Genomic DNA, 15,409 nt, shown 5'->3' on the forward strand with positions numbered 1-15,409 from the left:
CAAGCTTTCGAGCGTAGTAGCGTCCAGCAAACGCATTGTGCGTATCCCCCCCCCTTTCCGTATATAAATCCTCCCACCAAACACCCACGGGACAAACGGCGTGTGTTGGGCGAGCGAGCGCGCAGTGTGAATAGTTCGGAAATGATCGGACAAAGGAAAATGGTAACAAAACCAGCAACAAAGCGCCAACAAAACAAAACATAAAAAAACGGCACAAAATTACAAACCAAGAACACATAACACACGCACAAAGCGCGCGCGATCCCAACGTGACCGCGAGGGAAACAAAGACCATCTCCCGATTTGGGATGGCCAACCTCTGCCGCTTCCCGCCCACTGTGCCCACCCATCATCCTCAAGCCGAAGAACAAAGAAACGCGCACCAGAGGAATAGTGATGGGTACAGTAGTGTGCGGCAATATTTGTGTTTTATGTAAATTTTTGGTCGCGGTTGCGTGTTTGCCCTGTTTGTGGATGAGCGCGCCTTCACTTCCCCTCCCTGGTTCGGGGTGCTTTATTTCGGTTAATGCTGGTTTGTTTAGTGATTTGGAATGGTTAGTGTGTGTGTTCTGAGAGTCGAGTTTTTTGTTTCGTTCGTTTTTTTTTTTGTTTGCTGTTACTACTACTTTCTTTTCTCCTGCTCATTTCGATATCTATTCCAGGTTTGTAGGTCCGCAGCACACCACGCTTGACAGCAGCGCTTTCCCCCATAATGGTTCCATTCTTTGTTTCCTTTTTTTTTGCTCCTTCTCTCACCACCCATTTCAGCCCGGCCACTACTGCAGCCTGGGCGCTGCAGATAATGTCATGATAATGAACACCGCTGCCACGCATTCGGCCCGCTGTACGAGGATGGCACAACGCTTCGCGCTCGCGGGCGCCCCAAACACTAATTAATTTAAACGAGCCAGTAGCATGAAACTTATTATGTAGCGTAATATGTCGAATTGACTGCTTCCGGTTTTAATGTGTGTATCATTGTGTAGAATGTGCTGCTTCGCGTCTTCGCATCTTGTACCGTATCGTCGGCAGGGTTTGGCAGGTCGGGGGGGGTGGGGGAAATGTAAAACTGGAAGCGATGTAAGTGACCATCGAACTAGGTTATGGACATGGGTTGGTGTTGGACAAATATGTGAGAAATTATGCAGTGATGGACATGCAAATGAGTAAAAAACTGAACTTTGGATTTTTATATTGCACAAAACAAACAAAAATATATTTAAAAACATTTAACACAATAAACAATTTGACACATTTTAGAAAAATAAATAAATGAAAGAAAAATATCATAACAATTAGAAAAAAATACTATTACTAAACAAATAAAACCAAGAAATAGGCCAAGAAACACATTCATTGAAACGTACAAAAAAGGAAAAATATGAAATCATGCATTAAAAAACAAAAAATCCTAAAATTAACTTATGTACAAATATAAACATTTTTTCTAACTTATTCTCTACAAACTGTTATTTATACTTTGAAGTTTATACATGATTGTTGTTTAGTATCGTCTTTTGTCCTTTTAAACGTTGTTTTTAGTGCCATATTATCTCGTGTCTGGATTTACTCTTTGTTTCAAGTTTTATTAACAACTCTTTGTTTTTGTTATTCATATTCTGATTACTGTTTCAATTTTTGACTGTTCGTTTTTTGTCTATTATTTTCTTTGATTTTGTTTTCTTAGCTCTGATTATATATTTCATTAGTTTGTGATTTTGTATTTTTTTTATAGCTGACTCATTTTCTAACAATTCGTTTTTATGCATACAACTCACTAAACTTTTAAGCATCTATCTTGTCTCCTGACTTAATCGCTCCAGTTTCACCATCATCTCGGTTTAGATTATCTCGCACACTCCAGCCATCCGATGTTGCGCTTGTAGCATAATTTTAAACCAATTTATGCGCCTAATTGTTACGCACGCAAGTAAAAAAAAACGCCACCCAAAATTGTACTGTCACATTCGCTTCTTCCCTGTCGACTGCCGTTTTTCTCATCATCAATCAAAGTCGTGCCGGCGCGTCCAAAAAGTGACCACTGATGGGTTACACCGTTTACTTGCCAACATCTTGCGCGGCAAACAACGGTCTTGATGAGTGAAAGAGTGTAGCGTTAGCTGTTGTAGTCGTTTTTTTCCGTTGTTTGTGGTTTGCAAAACAAGCGGTCTAGTGAGCGGACTTGATGAAGGTATGATGCTAGCGAAATTAGAGTATCGTTAATCTAGTTTTAATGAAATCATCTTTGAGAGCGCATTTGAATGGTGTAGAGTGAGTTTGTGACCACTTGTGCCACTGTATCGTTTTGTCATTAATGTAGGCTCAGTAATTTAAAGGAAATGGGTTGGATAGACGATTCAAAATTGCAATAATTTGTAACAGATTCATACTTTTACTGATATGTTGATTAATAGTAATGATTTAGTGTTTTGTTTTTTCTAGTCTTACTAATTGTTGCATGAATTGTCCTTTTTTGTAAATTTCTTAGCGATTGTTCTTTTTTTTTTCATTTTCGTAACGTTTTATGTCGTCTTATTTTAACCACATATTTCGTAGAGGTTTAACATTCACTTCTCATTGCATTGTCAAAAACGTTAATGCTGATGTTGTTTAACACTGTGTTATGAAAACATATTTATACAACTTATGATTCATTTCCAAATCTCCCTTGCCCTGGTCTTTACACTATATCTTGACCCTGCTCTCCCCAACAGTCCCCTCTCACGCCCAACACAAAAACGGACCCTCTCACAAAACAAATAACCGCCTGTGCGTAACGCATCACCTTCACAAACCATTTTCCGTCCCCGAAACCAATAACATAATCACACCGGAGACATAATTTCTTCGATCCAACTTGAAAGAAAACCCACCCCAGCCCCAGAGGGTCGGGCCTAGAGGCATAAAAACGCTCGTTCTCGATAAATGCTTGAGAAACCGGGCACCCTCTACCTCGTCGGTCACGTGAATGTCACGACTTGTCTCCGTTGTCTCCGGCCCCTTTCCCCAAACATGGTCATCATCTTTGTGTGTGTATGCATTCGCATCGCGAGACTTAAAGTTTACGCACACGCTCCCTTCTAATCGGTCACTTCCTTCCATTCATCATTCAGCCGGGCCCATCCCGACCCATCGCGCCACTGGCAAACAATGGACAGTGGAGTTCACGATTTTCCCAGTCCCAGTGTCCAAGTCCCAAACAACCCGTTTCGCTTGACCGCTGACCGATGACGTCAGACCAAAAGATGCGCGAGAGTGCAGCGCTGCGTCTTCAAACCCGTTCCATTACGGTGTTGGTTGTGTGCCTGCTTGCTAATCATTCGATTTTTCAAGACCATTTCTTTCTTTTGTGACTTGAACAATTGTAGCACCAGAATTGATATCTGGAGTAGGAAAAAAGGGTAGCTAAAGAAGGCGGCCTCCCATATATTCTTTTCGGAGACCATTTGGTTAGAGCAGTTAGAACCAATTAGGCTTAACATTGTTGAAGTCGTCGTATACGGGGCCCTGTCGGTCGAAACAATGGAATAGAAAGGTGATCTTATGAGTCATCCCACACACCGGTGGGTTCCTTTCACTTTCCATGTAAATAGTGGAAAATCCCTCTTTGTGTGAGCGTATTACAATTTTTTTTGCAGCGATTAAATTACTCATCCACCTCGCTCACGTGACAACAACAGAAACAAGGTAAAGCAATGAAAATGCCAACTAACCTGAGCGATCGGTATATCCAACCCGGTAAGCCAGCTGTGCAAATCTTCGGCTGGAATTTCCCAGCCGAGCGTGTGCGGGGCGATACCAACAATAACAAAAGTGCTGGAATGAGACTGAGAATGAGATATTTGCAAAGGTGATAGAGTCGATCGATTGCGACGCATCTACACCGCCATGTACTACATGCCGGGGTTTGTTATTCTAGAAGTTCTTCGCTAAACAGGCTCTGTCTGATGAAATATAACAGTCTTTTTGCGTCTTGAAGTAAGAATAAGGCCAACGACCTACTTTGCAACAGGCGAAGTGATCCAGAAGTGTGCAAAGTGCAGCTGAAGTGATTACCTTTTATGCACCTTCCGTATTGGGTACGGCGTAGATTGCGAGTGGATCTACAGTATCGAAGAAAACAGAAACAGGTGTGGCTTTGTTGATTGTCATTTAACAAAATATTTGACGAAGTTTGTTCTTATGTTGTTATTGGAATAGTTTAGAGAGGCTTTGGCTCCAACGGAGTTCTTTCAAAGTTTGTTCTTATTTATATTGTGTCTGGTTGAATCTTCCTTTCAATCAATGTCAATCCGTCCTATGTCCAATGTAATACAAGTGATCCAAAGTTCAAATAATAACCCAACTCTTCTAAATAAATACACTAATTGAACTCCACTATCTCCACGTATAAAACTGGTAAGTCCTTCCTAAAGTTACGTTGCGTCGGTAAAGTGTTAGGAATTGCATGAACACTATTTGGTTTGCTTAATGTATTCCACAGAATCGACTCGATTTGTGCGTCGGCGTCTGTCAGTTGAAGCTATCCTGATATCCATCAGCCTGTCAATCCTGCATCACGCGTGTACGACGTTCGAGCATGATTTTCCGACAAGGGTACAATGTCGAACTCGTATCACGGATGTGTATGAATCTTCCAAGGCTCAATTTGTGTGCGGTTCAACGGATGTAGGCATTTGATAAGGTCACACAGAAGCGCGTGGGTAGTAATGATATAGATTTAGTTCATTCCTGAAATATGTATTACATAGTTTTCCAATAAGTGCGAAAGAAATAGTAATGATTAGAATAATGGTTTAAGTGATTCCTAAATACTATTTCAATGGGACATTTTGTAACCAAGAGATGTTTCAGAACTTCAACTGTCTTAAGTTACTGCATCATTATCTTCAACCGAATTGCGGTCAATCATTAATTCTAAATTATGTGATACATTGAGCAATAAAAGAAGGCTAATGACGTGGCCTTTAGCATCTTTAGCGTCATAGACAATGCTATTACACTAAGGTCTTTAGCAGAATATTGGAGTAGATTTTACTACAAAAAGCAGCAGCTTCCAGTTCCTCTAGAATTAGGACAGTGCTGGTGAATATAGCATATTATGGACGTGTAGGTTGTTTGGGGCCATTCTTGAGACATATTGAGAGCTTCAGTGAATCAGGTACTTTCAATGTTTGAAAATAGTGTTCTTAATACACAAATCTAGGTTTAATATGAGCCTAGATATGAAGATATTTATATAAAACATACCAAACATTCACAAATGAATTTCTAAGACGACCCAATCCGTCTCACACGCGTCTGTCCCTTTGATGATACTTTTCAATAACCTTGTAGATGTCTACCTCACACACAGCATCTCTCCCGCGCGTATCAGTTACCATCATCCACGCACCGCCCCCTTTGCCCGCTACTCCGAGCACGTTCACGAGACAATCACCTCAGCCGCGACGACCGGCTGGGCAAACAACACCCGTAAATTGTGAAACTATTGAACGAAACATGCACACACAGGTGTACCCCGCGGATGGAGAGCGGCATGCCTGGCCCGTGGGAAATTCCCTCACATGTATGCATGGCGCACATCTCATGCGGTGAGGCATGGCGGATCATTGTCTACCTCGGACCCGGCCCAACCAGCCCCAAATAGCGTCTTTGTCGCGTTTGTTTCATTCTTGTTTTTTTTTTTTGCTCCATCGCGGATAAGAGCGTGGGTGATATCATCGCCAGCAGCAGCCGGAGCGTATCGCATGTACTGCGGTGGGCGAATCGATAACAATAACACACATTCCTGTACGACGAGATCATCTGCGGAGCTATCATCATCCGGCGCGGATCATGCGAGAAAGAGCCGCAGGAATGTGTTATCGCTACGCGGTATCAGCTACGCGAAAGGTGCAACAAACAATCGAGTGCATTGTTCGATTTGCATGCTGCCAGTGCACTTACTTTCTTATGTTAGCGGAGAGGCTACTGACATTGTTCTTTTGTAGTTGTTTTGTTGTTACAATTATCATCGAGATAGTATTGAGCAAAGCATATAATAAAAAATCGTCAAAAATCACCTAATTTTAATACCAACGTAGAATTGCTTTCCGCTGTTTCTCATTCCCAGTGTGCGATTATCAAAAATGGATGGATGTTTCTTTTACGACTCCTTCTTGATTTGGCGCTTTTACCGTTCTCGCTAGGTAGCGTTTTATTTTCGCACCAAAATTCCTGGAACCTTTTATGCTTCCATTTCCCAAACGGTACGCATTTTTTTTTTACTTTGTAGCCTAGTGTCGTCCTCAGCTACTACGGAGTGGCTTTGCGAGTCGTTCCCTACCAAAGCACCAAGGGGAAATGGTCCCCGTGTCGTGTCGAATACCGGGAAAAATTTCTAAAATATTTTGCACCCAGAGCAGCACGGACATTCCATTTTCAAGCGCAGGCAAGCGTTTCGCACGGGATCCTCCTGCCACAGAGTGTGTGTGTCACCGTGTGCTGCCACGACGCTCCATGGTAACGCTCGTGCGCGACATAACGCAAGCGAAACCAAACCTACGACCGCCGGTCCTGTATCCTGCTCCTAATGCACTTTCAATCTATTTTATGACTTTATTTTATGGCAGGCTGCTGCTGCGAAATGTTTTAAATTCCCACCACACCATACCCAGTTGGTGGTTCTGTGTGTAGTCGTTAGTGATGTAAAAAAATATGCTGGAAGCCAAGCGAAAAAAAAAAACCTATCGAGCGGTGCAGGATAACACAGGAACGCTGCGAGGTTTTGCGTGCGATGGTGTGATTGAGCTTTTGAGCGTTGAGCGTCTAATCATATCGGCCATTTTCTGGTGTGAGGATTTTGTTTTATTCGATCGAACCGGTCCTCTTCTTTTTTTTTCAAAAACAGTATTTCACCTCGTTTTAGAGGGTGAATATTTGCCATGTGGGATTGCGATTGGCTGTTGGGTCGTAAAATCACACAAACGGCACGTTAAAATAGAAGTTTGTGCCTCATATGCCCCGAGTAACCGGTTAGTGTATACGTGTTGAACGGTGGTTATTATTCTTAGGCCCAATCTGCATTGGCCCTTACTGCCAGATGGTGCTGGATAGGAGGCTTTTTGCTCGGGAGCTATATTGCAGCCAGGGTTACAAAGGATATGCGAATAATTAATGTAGGTATGTTAATATTTCAACAAGAATGTTTGATTTTAAACTTCGAACAAACGTCGTTAATGCCAAAAATAAGTGAAGATTAAAAATAGTCATCAATAAGTCGAAGGCTACAAAACCTTTGGTAGAAAACATAACATTATTTTTAATACTTCATATCTGACTCTTCTTTTAAACTACGTTACATGTTACATGTGTTTACATACTTCAGAGTATGAAAAAGGATTTGAAAAAACCTTGTTTGGCGAACAATAAACAATCTTCTCTCGAGTTACGCGATTAATACGTTACGAAGACATCAGAATAAGTACAATTGCCATTAAATTGTTGAGTTTAGACTAGTGTTGTGCTCACTGGACTGCATTAATGACTCCAAAGTGACTTTGGCTATAGTTACTTCGATTCTGACTCCGACAAAATGGGAACTACTCATCCGTGTCGGAGTCCTCCAGAGTCGGAGTCTTTCATAGTCGAGTCCTCCAGAGTCGGAGTCTTTCATAGTCGAAGTCCTCCATAGTCAAAATCCTCCGTAATCGAAGACCTCCAAAATCGAAGTCGTCCGGAGTCCGAGTCCTTCGGAGTCGGAGTCCACCAGAGTTGGAATCTTTCTTCGTCAGACTTCAACTCCAGACGACTAGGATTCCAGACGACTGAGGACGACTTCAGACAATTCTAGACGAACCTAATTCCATCCATCGGTTCCCAAATATTCGAAGTCGGTTCGGAGTCAAATTCTGAATTTTTGCAAACTTTACCCATCACTAGTTCAGACACGCAGCAACGTACTTATATGTACGCATGTGGGACCTATAACATTTCTTCCTCAGCGCAAAAAAATGCTTACCAGCTACAATTTTTGTACGCCGCATTCAGCTATCCAATAATCTTTATCTTGAAAACAGAACATTCAATTCGATATCGGATGAAAGCGCACAGCACTTCGGACAACGGTCGGACAACGTCTGCCTGAAATCTCTGCAAAGGTTAGCTTGCGGAAAAATAGGACCGAAACGCAATGAAGAAACTTTTCCCGTGCACGGGAGGAATGCATCGCAAGGCACACGATTCTACAACTACTGGACACCGGGGTGCGTCATGCTGCTAGCATTCCGGTGTCTGATCATAGGTGTGTGTGTTCAGTTAGTCAGGGGTGGAAAACATGGATGGAAGAAAGGGGACAAAAATTTAATCACTGCAACTTGGCGTTCCAGTGATGCCCCACCGGTGGAAGGAAAAATTCGTTTTCTGCTCGAGACGGCACCATTTCGTCACATCGTCACAGGGAAATGGCCTCAGGCCTTGCAAGGTGGCGGAGAGCAATTGCAATTGCTGTCGGGACAGGATTTTACTTGACAGTTGTGTGCAGCATCTTCAGCGCTGATTGCTCTTTTCCTTTGCCGGTCACTCTCTCGTGGCTATTAGACTGGAATTCCGGGATTCGGTTAATACGATCTACGGTAGAAAGTGGTTCCGTTCCACCAATTCAAGGTGTAGATCTTTAGGATTTGGATGTTTTTAGTGGCCAACAAATGGTAACGATTTTTTATGCAATTTTGTTGGATCCTGGAGATGTTCTTGATCTTATTTTGATTCCATTATCCATACCCAAATTATTAGTACAATATGGTACATATATCTATACTTAATTTATCGTTTTAGAAACATTTATTGATGTGTAGAGAACCTAGTTTCTTTCTCTGTTGAAACTTTTACATTATACCAAAATACCGGGGGTACCAAAATGCAATTTTATTTAACTTTGAATGAATAAGTACATTTCAAGATTGAAATGAAATTAATTCTAGCATTTTCTAACAACTTCCTTAAACCCCGAGCGGAACCGTAGCAATGCAAAACTAAAAGCTTTTCTAATTGAAACAAAATGAGCAAATACCGACCTCGCCATCAACGGTTACTTGAACGCCGTAAAAGGTAAAATTAAATTCCTTCCCAGCTGCAGCCAGTTTGTTTCATTAAACCTCCTTACATGCTTACAAATGAGTATGTAATACGGACGCCGTACACCACGGCATGACAATATACCGTCAGCTTCCCAATATCTCCGAGAGCACCAACCGTTTTATGCGTACGACCGGAGGCTCTTGCATGGAAATTTTGAATGCCATTGTCCCGAGCTCCATTGCACGTCCTTGCATTCGTTCATGGAGGACACACAACACCACACACGAACTGACTGCGTGTTGGCAGGATGAAATCATGCCCAGAGCTCGTCCCTCAGTCACCGGAGGCCAAAAATAATGTCCGAGTGTCTTATGAGCAGCTTCCGTCGTGTGACCCCGACCTCGACCCTCCTACCCGGCGGCTTCCAGTGCGGTAATGTTTATGGCGGTAGTAGTGTGCGATGGTTTTTCGGTGTGACTGATGGCACATAAAATTTGCGCAGGAATGTACGCTTCTCTTATTACTCGGCTCCACACATACCGGACGTTGGCGCGAATGTCGCGCCGCTTCATCATATGACCAGACCCCGACCGACCGAACCGGAGGGCTGCGTTTTATTGACGGAGTAAAAGTGTCTCCTCCTACCCTCCATGTAACAGAGGGTGTTGTACAGCGGGGCGTGTGCTAAAAGGACCTTTTACTCCACTTTTCTCCCGCCGCTGGAAAGACGCAGCGTTGACTGCGGACACTCTGCGACTAGGCAAACTATTTTTCCATCCAAATGAAGGAATTACATCCCCGCTCCCTCGCGAAACTTGCCTTTCACTGCAGTGACGATTGCAGTTGGCACTTGGGTTTATTTTTGGGGCCAGCCAGCAGCCGGCCGCCTTCGGGCAATTGTTTTTCAACCTTTGCCCGCACCGCAAACCACAAACACCGAGATCAACCGTCACCAGGCAGGCATCTCAAATTCCAATGACAAACTGTGCGCACGGCTACGCAGTGAAATTGAAATAGTTTTGTTTCGGGAAGGCCGAGAATATTTCCCAAAGCCAAGTGACCCAGACTGCTATTTCTGCGGGAGTGTGTGTGCCAGCGATTGTGAAGTTTGTAAAGAAATTGAGTTATTTCTACGAAAAGTTTTCCTATTGCAACTAACAGTGAAATGTACATTTTACTTCTTACTTGGCTCGGGCCAATTGGCCAACTTTCTGTGGCAGGGCTGGAGTTATTGCTTTTCCGTTGAAAGTTTCAGCACAAATGAAGGAACTGTAATTGGTTTAATTTTGAGGTCAATCATTGCGCTGAAAGCAAGCGATTGCTCATAAACCGTTTTACGAGAACGCTAAGGATATTGGTCAATTTTGGGAAGTGAGGTGTCATTCAGTAAGAATGGAATAATAATAATAACATTTTTGGATCATACTTTCTGGTTCAGTATGATTTTTGGAAACATTTCAATTCTTTAATTCTTTAATTCTTTTATTCTTTCAGGCGAAGATCGCTGTGCAGTTTCTTGTCCCGCTACAAAACTTTTATTAATGGCTAATGTAAGTTTGATTTGCTATTTCTTAGCTACTTGAATATCTTAACTTGTAAATTAAAATAATAAGAAAAAATCTGATATCAATGATTTCTTCAACAGTAGCATAGGTAGGTACTGTATTGGAGTAGGTACTGTACTGAGATATGTGCAAAACAGTTCTTGAATGGGAATGAGTTCAGTATGTGTTCTTAGACCGGATTGAGTTCAAGGCCAGACTTTCAGAACATTTGTTATTTCCTGTCTAGTTCCAGGACCAGTATGAATTCAGAATCAGTCAAGAGATCAGTGTGAGGTTAGGTTATGTTACACATCTCCTGTATGGGTACCTAGAACGGGTATTGGTTCAGAATCATCACCAGGACCGTTTTGGGTATGATATCTTTTTCAAAACTGGCATGAATTCAACATCAGCTCCTCGATCGGTATGGGTTCATAATCAATTTCAAGATTGATACGGATTCGGGATTTCAAAGCCCACATGAGGATCAGAATCACTTTCTGGATCCATTCAGGGTCATGATGAGTTACAGGATCTATATAGGTTCAATATCAGTTCCGGGACAATCTAAGATCGGATTAAGTTTAGGATCATTTCCAGGCCCGTTGAGAATTCTGACATTGGACTTGGTATATTGAACATTGGACATTGGACATTGGACATTGGACATTGGACATTGGACATTGCACATTGGACATTGGACATTGGACATTGGACATTGGACATTGGACATTGGACATTGGACATTGGACATTGGACATTGGACATTGGACATTGGACATTGGACATTGGACATTGGACATTGGACATTGGACATTGGACATTGGACATTGGACATTGGACATTGGACATTGGACATTGGACATTGGACATTGGACATTGGACATTGGACATTGGACATTGGACATTGGACATTGGACATTGGACATTGGACATTGGACATTGGACATTGGACATTCGACATTGGACATTGGACATTGGACATTCGACATTCGACATTGGTTTAGGAATACTTTCAAGTATGGGATGGGTTAAGTATTAGTCCCAGGACCGATGCGGGTTCAGTATCAGTTACAGTACCGGTATAACTGAGACAACAGGCAGACTTTTTGAGTCATTACTTGCTGCTTATAATAATCAGAACCTATACAACTAGATAATTATCACTGCTGCAAACCATAGAAAAAATATAATTTATTTCTAAATTGATTTTATATTTTAACAAAAATAGAGCGTGAAATTGCGTCTGAATTTTTCCTCCAAGTAACTTAAAGTTGTTGCACATTAAATAAAAGTTAGTTTTATCGCTTTCAGGATGTCCACGATGAAGCGCATATTCGTTGTACATGAACATGAGTACAAATAAAGGAACAGTAGATTAAGCATCTTCTCATCTGGCATTGGAAACGATCATAAATCAAACCCCAAGCCAACGAGTAAAGGCAATGTACACCGGGCAAAGCAACATTCCCCGCACACGAAACCAACAAGAACAAGAAGTTGCGCTTTTAGCGTCTCGTGCGATATCAAAACTCTAGCTAACTGTGCAGAAAATCGAACCACACCGGAAAGCGCTTTGAAACCTTTGTTCAAGTTTCAATTCGAACAATTGCCTGATAGTCATAAAACCTGCACGTCTCGCTAGTACACACATTACGCGCTACACCCATAAATGCGAAATCGATAAAATTGTCCAAAAACTATACAAACTACCCCGCTGCAGCATTGTTGTACCGCTGCTGTTCGGAACGAATTGAGCCTTTCAGTTTAAGAAACGGGAATACGAGGTCTTTTGAACGGAAAAAACAGCGTAACAAAACCTTCACTATTGCGATGGATTGCAACAGCATGGAAAGAAAACAAACGTTTGTGTGTGCAGGATGGCATTTTTATGTCCCGTCATTAACTCTGTGCGACTGTGCACGGGGAATGAACCTTGGGAGGACTTCTTCGCATCGGTATAATGAAAACCGCTTGCTGAAGAGGACTCGCGCACATACAAAAACGGACACATCCTGTCAAACGCAAACATCCATGCCCGCTGAACCGCTGTTGCGTACGTCAGCGTCGTGTGAAAAGATTTCTTTTGAAAAATTGTAAAAACCTGCGGGCACCTTACCGGTCTCTTCTACTCCCGTCTTATTCGACGCGTTTCATTCTGTTTTTCTTTTTGAATACCCAATGGGCAATAAAATGTTTTACAATAATTCTCACTTTCGGTTGGTGCCCGCATCCTTCTCGTGCCCTTGCGCTTCCCTTCCGACCAAAACGGTGCAAAAGGTGTAATAAAATTACTTTTATTATAGAAACAGCACGTCGCTGCTGGCTGAAGGGCAGATTGGTAGAATGTTTCATCGTTTTATTATTATTTTTTTGTTTCGTTCCTTGTAAGAAACTCTCTTCTCTATTTATTACACTGATGTTGCATTTTTGTGTGATTTTTTTTCTCTCTTTCGTTACATCCTTACAGCTCCCGAAGAAAAAAATGTATGAAAAGAGAAGACGGAACATACTTTGATGGTGAGATTTTGCTTTACACACTATCGGCGGCCAACATTTGCCGTCCAAAAACATCCGCTTTTTCTTTTTTTCTTTTTGCACCGGTGTCCACCCTGAACCAGAGGGAACCATCAATCGGGGTAATACTACCGGGGGTCTTCTTATCGATGAGCGCGGACAACAGTGCAGCGATAACGATGCTCACGGGAAAGGAACGGCAGAGGAAAGCAGCCAACATCCCCCCCGTTTTCCATCGCTTTTCTACATTTAGCGCGGTATATTTTTCTATTTTATTTTACTTTTTTTAAGCGAGAACACATAAAACTCCCCAAGGAATGTAATAGACTAGGTGCTTTGTGTTGCGGTACTCACCCGCCCACCAACCCACCGCTCGGTTTGTGATAATCTGGCGGACGCGATCCTCTTTCCGTTAGCGTGTCCGCCGCTGTACGCTCTCGAGGGAAAAAAACCGAAGGAATCAAATCATCTGGCAATCGTTTGTATTCTGCTTATTTATGTTTTCCTTCATTCGTCAAGGGAGTACTGCGCCAGCACGGAAAACCCCAGCACGCCCTAACGGAATCGATGACAATTCTTCAGCGGTTTCAGTTCCGTTTGATGTGTCTTGTTTGGCAATAAATATTGGTGGTGGGGGTAGGTTACTGACGTGCGCACACGTCCGCGGATGCCAGATACCTTGTTTTTTTTTTTGTTTGGTATGAGCGGTTTTACGTCTTTGAAGTTTTGGTGTGGAATAAATAAATGTTTGAAGCAGTAAAAAACCCTTTTCAAGATGTAAAAAACCACACTCTGCAAAAAGAATTGTCCACTTGCGCGGGCTCGTCCGGGATTTGAACCCGGGACCTCTCGCACCCGAAGCGAGAATCATACCCCTAGACCAACGAGCCTGTTGTAAGTGGCGGCGTTCGTACGCGGTTTTCTGTGCGCTTACGCTTTTGCACGCACACCTTTGCCGATCAGTGCCGTGTCCGGATCGAACGTCAAGTGGCAATGACCGCGCTGTGACTGTTTGTGATAAGATAGCCGTTTGCTTTTTGTTGCGTTCTAACAGGCACTAATGGGACGTTTGATGTGCGTTTAATATTAGAATAGTGGCATGCATGGCGATTGTAGCAAGCATAAAATGAGAAATTTTTGATATAAATTACTGCTATTCAACCTGAAAACTTATTCGTTTGACAGTTTTATGGTAAGAGTTACTCGATTTTGTGCAAAATGTATTATTATAGGTGTTATTAGCTCTTTCTAATTGATTTTAGTCTGCCAAATTTAGCGAAGGTAGTCAAAAGGTGTTGGAAATACAAGACAAATGTTACATTTTACGCTAAACAATTGTTTTGAAACTGCATTAGCATCGACTATACGTATTTTTTATTTAAAACTATCGTTGTACAGGTATTCCCCGATATACTCCATACCCGATGTTCGCGATATTCTAAATTTGACAGTTTATTTTGGCAAATTAAATCAGTGTGACACATCAATTGTCAAAATTCAAAGTAATTCCCTTTTGGTTGGATTTCAAAACTCAATTTAAAATGTACAATATTTTAATCTTTAGTTAGATTCAGATTAAATCACTAATCAAGTGGCTAGCACCTTGCAGTCGTCTTCAAGCTAAATTATACGACAATTACATATACCATTTGCTGCTACAAAATGCTTCAATAATTACAACCTTACATGCATAAAACACTTATCGTGTTAGTTTTGTTAGTGACGTCAGTTCAAAATCAAAATCAGAATAATCCAACAAATCAACAACAACAACAATCTTTTGAGCATACAAATGCGTGCGGACGTAAAAAATATTATCCTGCCTTCGCAATCACAAAATCATTGTACATCGTAAATCAAATAATAATCTGAAATACATGTCACAACACAAGAAAAAAAAAACACAAAAAACACCGACAAATTGTTTTCACATTCCACACCCCGAAAAGATTCATCTATGCCACCAACTACAAGCAATTCCACATAAGGTAAATCCTCACCTGGAATGTGTCCCGTGAGATGATGATGACAATGATGATATTTGGAAAATTATTCCCCAAGAGACCGAATGTAACCGAAGCAAAACAAATAGCAGCAAAAGAGTGTGTTTTTTTTTGCATCAACCCTACACACACAAAAAGGACATTTTCCCATCAATCGACATGTGGTGGCAGATTTTATTTGTCACATAAAAACGGTGACTATCACAACACCATGACAAGGCACGTTTCAGCAAGGTGCATTCTTTGCACGATTCGTTCCAAAAGTCCTGGCCCCACCCATGAACG

At 41.9% G+C, this 15,409-nt stretch overlaps 2 long non-coding RNA genes and 1 other non-coding gene across 4 annotated transcripts in view; all 3 read right to left on the bottom strand.

Moving 5' to 3' along the window:
• Positions 1–15,409, bottom strand: part of LOC133393366 (uncharacterized) — a 58,440-nt gene that overhangs the window by 29,240 nt on the left and 13,791 nt on the right. Inside the window, exon 5 of one of the 2 annotated variants that reach the window (XR_009766128.1) lies at positions 3,905–4,103. The exons of the other annotated variant lie outside the window; for it this stretch is intronic. This is a non-coding gene — a long non-coding RNA (uncharacterized LOC133393366). Of the gene's footprint in view, positions 1–3,904; positions 4,104–15,409 lie in introns of those variants that run through there. 2 annotated transcript variants of the gene reach the window in all.
• Positions 1,573–3,820, bottom strand: LOC133393367 (uncharacterized). The gene is made up of 2 exons (XR_009766130.1): positions 3,714–3,820; positions 1,573–2,199 (listed from the first exon to the last, which is right to left on the bottom strand). It is a non-coding gene; the product is annotated as an uncharacterized LOC133393367 (long non-coding RNA).
• Positions 13,940–14,011, bottom strand: Trnap-cgg (transfer RNA proline (anticodon CGG)). Its single transcript has one exon. It is a non-coding gene; the product is annotated as a tRNA-Pro (tRNA).

Source organism: Anopheles gambiae, chromosome 3, assembly GCF_943734735.2.
Source record: "Anopheles gambiae chromosome 3, idAnoGambNW_F1_1, whole genome shotgun sequence".
NCBI lineage: Eukaryota > Metazoa > Arthropoda > Insecta > Diptera > Culicidae > Anopheles > Anopheles gambiae.